Source organism: Simochromis diagramma, unplaced genomic scaffold (genome assembly GCF_900408965.1).
Source record: "Simochromis diagramma unplaced genomic scaffold, fSimDia1.1 OVJJ01000413.1, whole genome shotgun sequence".
NCBI classification, from domain to species: Eukaryota; Metazoa; Chordata; class Actinopteri; order Cichliformes; family Cichlidae; genus Simochromis; species Simochromis diagramma.
Genome location: NW_024386948.1, coordinates 2,571,908 through 2,585,085, shown reverse-complemented (window position 1 = coordinate 2,585,085; position 13,178 = coordinate 2,571,908). Strand labels below are relative to the sequence as shown.

The 13,178-nt window shown below is 42.7% G+C and overlaps 1 protein-coding gene across 4 annotated transcripts in view; it reads right to left on the bottom strand.

Annotated features, from left to right (window-relative positions):
• raph1b (Ras association (RalGDS/AF-6) and pleckstrin homology domains 1b) overlaps nucleotides 1–12,399 on the bottom strand; it is a 42,388-nt gene extending 29,989 nt beyond the window's left edge. Inside the window, exon 1 of one of the 4 annotated variants that reach the window (XM_040038320.1) lies at nucleotides 12,075–12,399. The gene's annotated coding sequence lies outside the window, so the exon portion shown is untranslated. The other 3 variants (XM_040038321.1, XM_040038324.1, XM_040038322.1) reach the window with 3 other exon arrangements.
• Between the last annotated feature and the right edge of the window lie 779 nt (nucleotides 12,400–13,178).

Below are 13,178 nucleotides of genomic sequence, written 5' to 3'. Positions count from 1 at the left end.
TAGTGCCTATTTTGAGTTGCAATGGCAAAATACAATCCCCGCTTTTGGTCACCTCATCGAAAGCTATTAGTCAGTGAAACCCCAAACTTGTGGATCGCCTCCTATTGCTCTCACTGCGCTGCAGGAGGATCGAGAGGCACGGCTGCCAGCAGCTGGAGACGAGCAGGGTGATTTCACTGTCACAAGAATGCAGAGGATTAACCGGAGGGTGCTCGAGAGCGAGCGATTTAACCAAGCACAGACTTAAATGCCGCGCGTGGCCAGAGAGACACTTATCATAAAGCTCTGAAAGCAATCAAGTGCGGTTCGCTCCCCATCATAAACTCTCTCCATCATTACGGCGAGATTAACAATGTGACATTTGAGCTGTGGAGGCCGTCTTCATTTTACTACAAAGCATTTCCCGCCAGCACACGCATGAACACACGTGTGCAGCTAAAACCTAATAAGCATGTCTAACCGCCACAGGCTAATCATTTCACAGCGTGAGTCAGAGTAGAAACCTTGTCAAAACTCTTAGGTGTGCACCGACTGTGACTCACCAGTCACCGGCGACAACGCTGACTAGGCTTTAACCATTTCATTCGCAACACCGCTGAGTCACACCAGCCCATTTTTCCCCTTTTTTAAGATCTAAAAATCAATCTAGATGTTGAATCATAATCTGACAATGAAAAATAATGGTAGTATAAAGGTTAGAACATGCTGAGCAAGACAGGAAATATAAATGCTGTATATTGGTGTGCATTACTGTGTGTGTGTGTGTGTGAGAGAGAGAGAAAGAGAGGCCGGCAGCTGATGTTATGGCTATTCCCGCTGGTCTCAGCTGTTCCTTCATTTTTCTACGCACCAACTGTTGTTGAGCCACAGCATGAGGCCCCTCCCGGGAGCAAAAACAGAAAGAGGAAAAAACCTGACCTGTGTAACTGTGTGTGTGTGTTTTCACAGCAAACAGACTTCATGTAACAAGGGAAGAGTGTTAAAGGGGATGAAAGATCTCATGGGTGCGTTGTGCACATGCACGGCATTACTGACACTTGCATCTTAAAAAGACAAACAAACAATAAAAAACATATTGCCTGCTCAAATTACAGATCACCCTCCCCCCACCATTTCTGTGTAATTTGCACACAGTCGACATGTGATATCACTCAGTCAACACAGGGCCATTGAACAGGTGCGGCAGTGACACACGGGCCTGTGCAGCTGCAGGGGGGGACACACACAGTTGTTTCAGTCACAACAGCGCGGCGGCCGGTGGGGCAGCTGCTCCACGGCTGAAAACAAAGGCAGGCCTGCGTCACATGCACAGACAAACATGACCAAGTTATGATGGAGATGCACTGTATGGAGGAGGAAGCGGAGGGTCTTTCTAATGTGAACAGACAGTGTTGTTGTAGAGTTGAACCACGCATTTAAACAGATGTTGCTATGAGAGGTATAAAATGGTCAGGTAAGTGTGCCGTTATGGACCCAGTGTATTAAAAAAAAGCAAACAAAGAAACCTCCCCAACAAACACTGTCTTCCTTTGACTGGAAACTCAAGTTGTTAACTGGGCACTACAAAAAAACCCAAACAAAAACCCCCACAACTGTCCCAAAAAGGTGCTCTGTGTCTCGCTGTCAACAACATCAGCAGATTTTTTTTTCCTTTCATTATTTTTTTATGTGCTTTACTTTGGTGCCCCATTCAACACCAGACTGAGGGGAAACACAGAGTCCAGTGTAGTGGACACAGGTGTGTCCTTGTCCACCCACACTTCCCCGATTAGCAGCACTCCTCTGGGGCGGCTCATTTCCTATCGGGCCAGGAAGTGGGAAGAAGGGCAGTGCAGTCGGAGAGCATGGAGTGATGATGTCACAGCAGGAAATAAAGACTCAGATTGTTGTAGGTGAAATGAGCAAGCGGGCGAATGAGTTAGAGGGCAGGGATAAATGCATGACACATGTGCACTACGCTTCTTGGTAACTATATCAAAGCCACAATCTGTGACTCCAGCATGAGCAACAATCTGACTCTGACATGCAAACTTTGACACACAAAGACAGCTGAAGCAGACTGTTCAAAGTTTTGGTGGACTACGTGCAAACTTGTGTCATATTTAAACAGCCGAATGGTGTTGACAAAACAACACCACTACATTCAAAGCAGCACGCTATCCAGTGTAAAAACATTAACTTTAACATAAGATTAATACATTGCATTGGTATCCAGAATTTGCTGCGTGTCTCACTAGTCAGGCCCCATCTGCTCTGGTTGTAGTGGTATATAATCACACGCTGACCTATCAACTCACCTAACCTCAGCTTCACAAACAAAATGTCAAGGTGACACAATACAAACTAGAGATTACTTGTTTTTTGGGGGTTTGTTTTTTTTTGTTTTTTTTTAAAGCATTAGGCTCATTCGTGTGGGTTGGAAGACAAGCTATTTTCTGGAAAATTTATTTACTGTATAAAATTTAACTGTTGCAGAATAGATACACACCTTCATCTGATCTCAAAGGACCCCGAGCGTTCTTGTGAGGGCAGATGATCAATCAATCAATCAGCTGCCTTCATGGTTTGATCCAGTGCCGATTCTCACCGGTAAGGCATTAGTAATGGTATAACTGCATTGCATTGATCAAGTCAAGTGCAATTCTGAGAAGTAGCTGCTTTCCTTCTTGCACAGAGGCCAGCATGACCTCCTCAGTGGGTCAGGACTAAAATTACAACTTTTATGTCAGCCGAGGCTGGGAAAGAAAAAAAACCCCTCAAATTACCTTCTTACTACCTTCAAAACTCTATTCATATCACCCTTTTACTCTCAGTACAGGGCGCTGGGAAGACTGCTTTCTAATATTAAAATACTACCCATGTGGGTCCCTAATTTTACTTTTTCTATTTAAACAGCTAAATCCTTATTCAAATTACGGCACCAAGACTCTACTGAAGCTAGAAACACAACCTGCCCTGCTTAGCAGCTTTTCCCAGTGGTTACTATCACTCACAGGCTTCTTTAGCAATACCCACTCACACACGGCCAAGTCTGGTTGCAATTACAAGGAGCTGATCTCCTCTCCTCTGTGGGATTCTCCACGGCCCATGCAGTGAGCACTGGGCTCTGGAAAAACCACACATGGTGGGAATTATGGAATAACGCTGCGTCAGGAATGTTCCCACGATGGCCACTGGGATCTGATGGAGGTCCCACCGGCTGGCTAGCTGCCGACAGGGTTTATTGGCAAATGTAATGTAACACTCACACACATACAGAATTACATGATGAAATGCCTCTTGTGTTAGCGCACAGCTGGATCAAAATGGTCCTTTGTTTCAAAACGTTTTTGCACACTTGTCATTTAAGTGCACACAAATCCGTGTGTCGAGCTCTCAGACTTCATCATTAGCACAGCTTGATCACAGCTGATCAGCTTAAAGCCTCAAATCTCACTTCTTATTTACACCATTTCATCTGAATAATCTCTTGATGGGGATGACCAAAAAGCAGTGAGGGGTGAAGCTGACAAATCAAACATGACAGTGACCCTCCCTGTCACCCCAAAGGCATGTTGCGGTGACAATCTCAGGGGCAGCTCTCGACTCATACACCGAGTATGGTTGACTGTGTGGCACGTGGGTCAAAATAATCAGGACTCTCTAGAGAGTGAAGATCAACGGAGCAGAGAGAGATTAGCGAGCTACTCAGCCACGAACTTAACCCAGAGATGCAGTCAATAGGCGCTTGCGCTCCCTTGCTGAGCTGCCGGGGTATTAGTGAATGAGATTTGCCAAGAAGCAGTCACACAAGCACCCACACACACACACACACGTTATTTTGTGAGATTAAGCCTGTAGGTTTGACTAACCGTCCGGGGATTCTCTCAGAAAAATGTGTCAATCCACTTTTACCGCACAGAGCACGGCTGTTTTCACTCACTGCGCTGTAGGTCACTGCAGTTACTAACTGAAACTCTAGATTCCTTCAGTGTCCTACATGAACCCTGATGTTAACACGCACAAAAAAAAAAAAAAGGAGGAAAAAATGGAGCAGCCTGCCAAGATCAGTCGGTACAGTAATGCAGAAACTGAAGCCAAGTGTTGTGAAAAAGTGACTTCCAGACATTGGCAAAGGACGCGAGGATAGGAAGACTGACCTCAGTGTTTCCAGGCTGTCGTATTTCATATGACATCAGCTCCACTGATATTTTATAGGTTCTCATGAACCCCTCTCATCTGTCTTCTTCCTCCATATGCTACTTCTCTCCTTCAACTCTCTTCCTCACAGGTGTTTCTTTGACTTCCCAAAGTCTTTTTGGCAGCCTGTATAATTGTGAAGTAAGTGTCACGGGGATGTGTGGTGAGCCCTGTGGCAATGAGACAAGGACAGGCTGCTTTCCAGTCCTTTTGTAAGTACCACTTGCAGAGAGTAGTTACTTACTAAAAAGACATGAGCTGGGGTAACTTTCATGATTACGGAGGAGGGTGTAGCTACAACATCTGAGAAGGGAAAGTAGGCTACAGTGCATATTTAATGGTAAAACAGGACTTTTAAGCCCCAGTTTTTGCTGCGCTGCTTGTTTGCTGCTTGAACAGAAACACTTGAAAGAGTTGGAGCATTTCAATAATGTAGGGGTGCATCTGTTTCTGCTTTTACTGTATGCAATGCAAACAATATCCTTACTTAATATAAACTAGTGGGTTCCACTTAACTAATGCCTATGTGAACTTTTTGCCCACAAACTGAGCAGCTTAGCTGTAAATACATGTTTCGTTTAATAACTTTTGCCTGACTGTACAGAACTCTTCTGCAAGAGCAGAGACTTGTGAGTCTGTTAATGTTTAACTTTAAATTTATAATGTAGTAGTGCTGTAATCATGATGTTATTTATGTTGTGTTTAGACTTTGATTTCTCAGGATTTGTACTGCGGTTTTAGTGTTTGTGAGAGTTCAGCTTAGCAACAGGCCACCAAATGTTCACAATTATTATAAACCCATTGTTCTTGTACTCGTGCAGTGTATGGGTCACAGGAACAGAAGAAAACCTGAGTTTATGGTCTCTTAAAACCAAATGTAAATATTGCAAAACTTTCTAAAAACTAATTAAGCCATTCATAGTGATACTTTCCAAGTCTATGCAACCACTTTGTCAGGTAAACCTGTTCAACTGCTTGTTAATGCAAATAGATAATTGGCCAATCACATGGTAGCAGCTGGATGCATTTAGGCATGTGGACATGGTGAAGATGCCCTGCTGAAGTTAAAACTCTGCAACAGAATGAGGAAGAAAGGTAATTTAACTGGGTTTGACCATAGCAGTTGATGCCAGACAGACTAGTCTGAATGTTTCATAAACTGAAAACAAATACCCAGTGAGTGCCAGTTCTCTGGCTGAAAATTTATGCCACTTGCTATAATCAAGGTAAGCAGAAGAGCCTCTAAACTCACAACGTGTTCAGCTTTGAAGCAGATGGGCTAAAGCAACAGAAGAGCACACTGGGTGCCACTCCTGTCAGCTAAGAGCAGGAAACTGAGGCTACAGTTTACACAGGCTCACCAAAACTGGACAATGAAATAAAACGCAGCCTGGTTGAATGAGTTGATTTCTACAGAGACACTCAGACGATAGGGTCAGAATTTGGCATAAACAACGGATCCATCCTGGCTTGTATCAACAGTTCAGGCTGAAGGTGACAGTATGTTGGTGTAGGGGATATTTTTTCACACATTTTGGGGCCCTGTAGCAGCTGAGGATCATTTAAGCATCATAACCTACCTGAGTGCTGCTGCTGACCAAGTCCATCCCTTTATTACCACAGTGCATTCATCTTCTTACAGCTGCTTCTAGCAGGATAACACGCGATGTCACAAAGCTCAGAAACGATTTTATTTGCTCATCTGATATCAATCTACATGCATTTAAGGTTTTTTTTGCTATCAACTCTATTCTGATTTTCTGTTACATTTTAATGTTATTATTCCTAAATTATTATTTTAATTCTACAGCACTTTGTGAGTACATGTGTGTGAAACGTGGTCTATAAATAAACTTCAATTCAATTAAGATATTTAAGTGATTCAGGGCTGTATTTAAATAAAGTTAAATGTTATTTGATGCATGCCCCCTGGTAAATGCAAAGTACGTCCTTTTATACTAAAACATCATTAAGCAACAAGGTCTCAACTGTCCGCCTCTCTGTCTCCCTTGGGTGTGCGGTGTTGCTGTTATTTAATAATTTTGAGGCAACGAGTTTGCATTTTCTTTTAATATGAAACCAACTTATCAGATTTTAACAGTGTGTGTTTGGAGCAGAATACTATTTGGAGCTCAAGTGGATGACAAATTAAATCGCGTGCATGCCTGAGTTTGGAATATATTTTCTATTTGCAGCAAGATTTTGTTTTTTTCCAATGCTTCAGACATACCACAACTGCCACTGTAACCATACACACAAATCTGACACTCCATCACAATGCAAAGCCATCCTTTACCTCCCAAAGGAGACTCCAAGAAAGAACACTGTATCTGCTGTAACTACATCCTTGGTTTTCTCTGACAGTCTTATAATGCCAATATTGTTAGTGTTTTCAAAGTGGTAAATAAACCCAGATCCTCAGTGGATTTCCCTGGTATGTAACCCGGAGGTCGATGGTTAGAAAGCAACTGTACAAGCAGGCGTGCGCTCCTCCAAACAGAGGCAATCTAAACATTTCAGGCCCAAAAGGAAGGCATTTCACAGCTGGGTGAAGGGACACAGTGCAGATGAAATTTGTTTGCATTTGCGTGCGATGCTTCAAACCTCTCAAACCACATCTATGCTGAACAGTTATCAGCTAGAATGCAAACAAACACATCAAGCCTGCATGCACGTGACCACGAGGACACGCACGCTGCCGTCACGGCTTCATGAGAACCAAGTGAACTCTGATCAGACGGGGAGCAGAGAGGAAACACTGAATGGCTCTGCTGATGTTTATCCCAGGCTAGAAATTATGCTGCTAAAAGATTTGACTGTTTAATTTAATTCACTTGCAAAATTGTGAATTGCTTTCACATGCACCGAGTAGGAAATAAATCCACCTTCTCCTTCCATATGTAATTTTTAGGGCAGACAGATCATACGTCACTCCAAGTCTGCACTTTGCACAGTATTCATACTACTCCCGCTCGTCTGAAGCATTTTTTTGTTGTCTTCTTGTCTAAGAGGCATTATGAACTTCTAAAGGCTGTCCATCCACACAGACCAGCCATCTCATCCATCAAACAGTCCCGTGACTGTTGTGGCCTTTGGAATCACCCTACAATACGATATTATCACACTACTTCACTCCCGATACAATATATTTGTGACAGCATTTTGCAGAGAGTATTGCAGTAAGATATATTGTGACTTATCTTTTTTAAACTGCTAGATATGTGCTCAAAGTTAAACTTTGTCAATATCTGTTTTAATCAATAAGATGAATTTCTCTCACTAAAACCTGCCATAAATGTTGCCATAAGATGGATCTGATATCAGTCTGTCGTTGAATGGTGTCAAGTTGGCAATTACAAGCAATTTGTTTCTGATAATACAGCAATATACGTGTCCAACACCCTCAAGCTCTGGGCAACCATTTAATCACCACAAGTTGCAATCGGTTGCAGAATGTAAAAAATATCAAACAAGCTCCACCCCAAATGGTCCCCCCCTCCATTACACAATGCAACGTAAAGTTAACAAAGCAGTGAAATAAACCATCTGCAGTACAGTTAAGAGGGGAGGCGGGGTCGTCACCAGCCACCCAGCTCTGAGAATCAGCCACCTGCCATTGTCAAAGTCATAGTGATTAATAGCTGCATAAGCTGCTTAAACAAATTGTACAGTAAAAGAGGCAACAACAAAGAGACAATTAATGACTGAAGGATACAAAAGGCTAAACACGTATCATAGCAGAGCAGATGAAATATCGGAAATAGGTCAGGAAAGAGGCTCTGTGACCATAAAGACTAAGTAGTTATATAGACTAACCAGAGTAGCATGGTCTCAGTGACTTGCCCTTTGAAACAACAAAAGTTGGCAACCTCATCTGATTATTAAGCATCTGCCCGCTTATCGAATAATGCAATGCAATCTTTTTTTAACAATCCCAGGAAACTTACCCTTTTTGCCCACTTGGCTATAAATAACAATGGTTTGAAAAATCTAAAATCTGCCATATAGATTAAAAAACATTTGAGAAAAAAAGATCTGATGCAGGATTTACAACAAACTCGTCAACATCACACGCTGACATGCTTTGGCCTCAGGAACAGCCACAGTCTTGCCAAACACATCGACAGTTACAAAGCAAAACACATCATGACTTACTGAAGCCCCCTCCCCCTTCAATAAGTGAAGGGGTCCAAGTGTTTCCTCAGAAAAGGCATCGTCAGTTCAAATACAAAGTTCGGTTTAGATAAATCAAGCTGCTGCTTCCTTGACTTGTGATTGATGGAATATAGCGTGAGCTTCAGCGCCTCAGAGTGGGCTTTTCCTTTAAGAGCTGAAATCCCACCAGAACTGACCTGTACTAAAAATGCATACTCGTGATACTGCACTCATCCATTAGCACAGATAAGACCCAACATGGAAAAGAGATACGACTGTAGGTCAATTATAGCTGTGTATTTTGTCTGTGCACTTGAGCTGCCGAACGAGGACCAAGACCACGCACTGCCCGAGAGGAGAGCAGGAGGAGAGGCTGATGCCCTCCTTCTGCCTCCTCCAATCAGTAGTACAGCATACAGGGAGCAGGCTGCACTGTCTATGTGCTGCTGTAGCACAGGTGGGCTACAACAGCTGAGTGCTGAGCTTTGAGATAGTAAGAGTCTATGTTTGTTTTAAAGCATGCAAGGCCTTGTAATCAATTTCCATGTAAGAGAATAAAAAACAATCGACAAAAGAAAATATGATCAGAATCTCAGTTGATTTCCAGCCAAAGAAAGCACTGACACAAGTCTCTACATTTATATAAAGGCTAACAGGCACAGCCTCTTCCTATCTGGAACAGCAGAGTGTTTGCAGGCTGCAGACAGGCTGGCTAGCCATTTGTCTTTGTCTGTAAATGGAAGGGGCAGCTGTCACCAAAGGTCAGCAAAATGTTACCAGAACAAGGCCCTATAGAGGCTAAGCCCACGTGCCTGCAACAAGGAGGGGGGACACACCCAAGTGGAATGAGACCTACACACTTTCTCCTTCTGCGCATTCACTCAAATGCAACACACCCACAACAAGGCATCCTGCTGGGATCATTGGGCAAGTCTCCGATGCAGCTGGTGGCCTTTTCAAGTTTACTCTGGGCTGCCCAACCCGAGCAGTGGTGCCTCTTACTGGCGTGGTTACATCGGGTTACAGTCTTCCCCTCCAGCTCTCCATCAGGGTCAGCTGAAAGATACGTTTGAAGTGGCATCCACCCCGCCCGACCCTCCATTACCCACTTACACCTGCGGCTGTAACACAACCTGGGTAAACTTACACCATCTTTGAGCTTTCGTGCAGGGAAGTTTCCTGCTCGGGGACACGGGTGAGTGGATGGATGGATGAGTCGCAGCTTGCACGACAGAGCCAGAAAAGTGCTGACAGACAGATGGACGAGCATGCAAGAGATGGTAACACACACACACATACACGCCAAGAATAGCTTTCAAAACTTTCCCGTCTCTGGAGATCAATCCTCAAGCCTGAATTTTCTTTGACAACTGTTATTCCCATCTAATCAACTATATCCTGGGGAAATCAAGCAAAAAATAAAAAAGGCTGAAAAGCAGCAGAGGGACAGCAAGGGAAAAACATAAGAGGTTTCCCCCCCCCTTCATCTTTGGCAAAACAAGACAGCATGGACCAATAGGAAAACGTGTTTTATGTTCTATATTTTTGTTGGAAGCTGATGGTTTTTCTAAAATATAACCTTCTCTCTCACTATGTCCTGTTTTTCTCCAAAAAGAAAGCTTGCACTGCAGTTAAAGAAAAAAAATGCTTTAAAACAAGGATAGTAAAATGACACAGTACCTTAAAACATGGTTTAAAATTTAATCCACAACTGGTGGGTTGTTTTTTTTTATTACTAAGCAGTATGCCATACTGCCAATACACTGTGGCTTTGGAAGCAAGTTTACCATCTCATAGTACAACATGAAAGTCTGCATTAATTTTCTCTTGACACAAGCCTTTGTGTTAGAACACCTTTTGTTTTTAGTTATGACTTTGACATGAATAATGACACTGAATTAAACAGGTTGTGTATGTTTTTTGCTGCAGCTATATAAAAATAAAAAAAAAAATAAAATAAAAATGTGGCTGGTCACCCAAAACATCCAAAACAACAGAACAAATATCTTTTGGGCCTTCCATTTTACATAACCAGCTGATAATTAAGTTCTCCAGAAGCACATTCATAACAGGAAACAGAGCCTCAGTTGAACTGCCCAAAGGAATATGCTGGGTTTTCCAGATGTGTTTTGGACATCATTCATTTCAGGACTGCTTTTGTGTCACTGACATGACAAGGGAGTGAAATTTGACTCTGCTCTGCTGCCAAAAATCCCCATCCTTAATAAAGGCATGTATGTGCCTGACAGCGAGAAACCAGAAGTCCAGTAGTTATTTTCAACTCATTGACTGCACTGTAAGCAAACGGCCTGCATTGTTGCTGCACTGTCTCAATGCCCGGAATAATAGTACTTCCAGTCTAGTGCTTTGTGGATGCAAATCAGGCGTGCCTTAAGGACACAAACGGTCTATTATAAAGTCACTGTGGGGAATAAAGACTGTCGGGGGGCTGCTTTAGTGGCTCATTTTGGAAAAGAAAAATGCTGCTTGTTTTTGTTGTGTGTTCAGAAAAAAAAATAAGGGAAAAAAGCTGTCCTCAATTGGCTTTGGTAACATGCTTTTTTTTTTTTAAAAAAAGAAAAAGGCATACGTCTGCCAGCCAGCCTCTGCCAATGACCTTTGAACCTTCCCAGTCAACGGTTCATTATCTTTGCACTATTAGCATCTGGCTGCAAGCTAATTGTAAGAGTAAAAATTCAAAGCCATGCGTGCGAAAAGGCTTGTTATGAAGATAAATTAGTGTAAGCACAACATGTGTCTGAGCTTTAACTTTTCCCACAGACTTCAACTAAGACTCCACGAACAGCGCTAGTTTTTTTTCCCCTTCATCCCCCCACCCACACACCAAGGTGTCCACTAGCTAAGGTGGATGCTAGCATAAAACTGGCGATAGCCACTGGTCAAACTGGCTGCATGTTTTATCCAATCTGCTGCCGGCGGCGTCACCCAACAAAGGGAATTAAAGCTGTGCCCATGAGCTGCAGTGGGGAGGCAGGCGACAATGGGCTGAAACCAGCAACAATAACACACCTCTCCCCCTCATTTTACCTGGTTTTAGGTAAACTATCGTATTTCATTAGGGGAAAAAAAAAAAAGAAGATAAAAACATTAGCGCGACAATACCATCGGCCATTGTAGCCTCCTCCCCGCTAAACAGGGTGGAGACTAGCCACACATCTTTCTGTTCAGCTGAAGGCAGAGGATGAAAATGAGGCTGGAAATACCTGTAGACGTCCACGACAGAGGCGCAGGGTTCAGCTTTGGCAACAAAACATCACACCAGTAACGGGCTCGTGTTCAGCTGGCACTCCCATTTAAAAAAAAAAAAAAAAATGCGGCTCTTTTCCCAGTCGGCGCAAACGCCGCACACCCTTCCTCCCCAAGAAAAGCAGCGTTCAATGGCCGCATAAAGGGGGGGCACACAAACCTCCCCCCTCCCATTCAAACAAACGCCCTACCACAACAAACACTTTAACAAACAGCTAACGACGCATTCACAAGTGAATGTCTTTTTTCCCAATATCTAGCGGTTCATCTTTTAAAGAAGTGCGTCCGTTCCCTTTCCCCGAGGATACAGTCTAGGATGGGCTGGAAACATTAACTGACATTTAGGTTTTTTTATTCCCTACCATGGTTGACATTTTCTCTGTATAAGTTAATAAGTTAGAAGTGAAGGAAGGGGAGGGGGATATCATTTTTAAAATGCCAGAGTAGTGAGGTGGGGAAAAAAATCCACTTACAGTGAAACAGGATTCACAAAGAGGCTCCTCTCCTCTCCTCTGGTCTGCGCTCCAATGGGAGTAAACGTCCACAGCGAGAGAGGAAACTCCTGATATGTGTATTTATCTATTTTTAAATAAAATCTATTTAAATTCCGCCCATTATCCTCATCTTTTTTTCCACGCGTTGCCCTCGTCTACACGAACACACAGAGTCCACTACTCTATCCCCTTTTTCCATTCTTCTCAGCCGGAGACACGCTGCGCGTCTCCGTCGTTTCCTGTCCAGCCCAGGATCCAGCGTTGCCTTCAGGATCTACCGGGAATATTGTGGATTAGAGATGACGAGGAATGGCATAGGTAAAAGGCAGACGAAAGGAGAAACGATAAGCTCCTCTGTTTGGCCAATAAGCATGGTTTTATGCTTAATTCTTCAATATAAAGTTATCATTTGCCCCTAAATTAAAAATAAATAAAAATGACAGTTTTAATTACAGTTTTGCTTTTCCAGGGTCGGTCACTAAAGTATTATTATTTACAGATTGTAAAGGCAACATCAGCATTCAAGAGCTATTAAATAATAATAATAATAATAATAATGATACTAATAATAAATATAATAATAATAAAATAATTACGCTTTTCAGTGCGTCTGAAGAGAAATTCAGGTGAAACATCTAAAAGTCTGAGGCGGCCACAATGCACCGATTTAATTGTACCCACCTAAAGCCGCCACGACCACCACCATCAGACATAGGGGGCATGTTCCAGATTAGGGGATTATTTTTATCCATATGGATGTATTACATTCCCAATCCGTCCACCCTTCCAGCCTCTCAGTCATCTTTTGAGTTAAAATTCCTAATTCATGTGAATATTGTCAAACAAAATAAATAGTTACCATTGTGCCATTAACGCCTATTAATGCCTAGAAGCTATGCTTATCTGCATATACAAAAAGAAAAGCAACTTAATAACTATTTCCCATAACCTGTTACGCTGGAAGAAGATTGGGGTCGGATTTAAATGTTATGTGGCCATCTAGTGGACAAGAGAATACATTGCACCCAAATTACAGCTTCTGTGGATGTGCGGCTTTTTAAAAAAAATTAATCTCAGGTCTTG